This window comes from Dendrobium catenatum, unplaced genomic scaffold (genome assembly GCF_001605985.2).
Source record: "Dendrobium catenatum unplaced genomic scaffold, ASM160598v2 original_scaffold_251288, whole genome shotgun sequence".
In the NCBI taxonomy this organism is placed as follows: Eukaryota; Viridiplantae; Streptophyta; class Magnoliopsida; order Asparagales; family Orchidaceae; genus Dendrobium; species Dendrobium catenatum.
The window spans coordinates 1-750 of NW_021569687.1; the positions used below are offsets into that span (position 1 = coordinate 1).

The following is a 750-nucleotide window of genomic DNA, read 5'->3' on the forward strand; positions in this document are numbered from 1 at the left end:
TCTCCCTCAGCTGGTAAATGTAACTCCAATTCTGGACTGAATGGTTTGAAAATGAGATCAATTTTTTCATTGCTTACTTCCCCAGGGGTAGGAGGGTTCCACTGAAAAATTGTACATGTAAAACTTTATGTTTTGAAATTATATAATTGTTATTTAATGTAAGTGATAAATATATGAGAGTACCTTGGGAGCATTATCTTTGTCAATGCTAAAAGCTCGGATTCCCTGAGGCAGAAAGAAAAAGAGTTTTTGAGAAACCAGGTTAGCTATAACAAAACTGAAATGCTTATGCAGCTTTTGCATTACCTCATAAACATCTTCGGATACCACAGATCTAAGCAGGTTCATTGTAAGCCTGAATTCCTTCTTTAGACACTCGGGCAAAGTTTGGTTCCTTCCTTCCCGGATCTACCAAACAGCTAAGGTGTGTTAGCAGGAAAGAAGATGATAATTTTATCTTCATTATGCATGTATAAGACTTCGTTTGAGATGGTTTTTTTACTAGTTCTTGAAGCAGCTTTTTAGTACAAAAATTACATTTTTTTGCTAAAAAACTACTTCAAAAAACAGTAAAAAAGCTGTCCCAAACGAAGCCTTAATCTGTATAGAAAAAGCTGTCAACTAAGCTAGTCGTCATCCACAAAAACATCCTAAGACCTCAGTAACAACATCTAATATATTTATCAACCATGTAAAAAATGGGATATCATATTGATAAATAAGAAACTGCAAAAGGTTAGAAAGTAGAAA

The 750-nt window shown here is 34.1% G+C and overlaps 1 long non-coding RNA gene across 1 annotated transcript; it reads right to left on the reverse strand.

Moving 5' to 3' along the window:
• On the reverse strand, nucleotides 1-471 carry LOC110108075. Its single transcript, XR_002304429.2, has 3 exons — nucleotides 307-471; nucleotides 184-225; nucleotides 1-101 (listed from the first exon to the last, which is right to left on the reverse strand). It is a non-coding gene; the product is annotated as an uncharacterized LOC110108075 (long non-coding RNA).
• Between the last annotated feature and the right edge of the window lie 279 nt (nucleotides 472-750).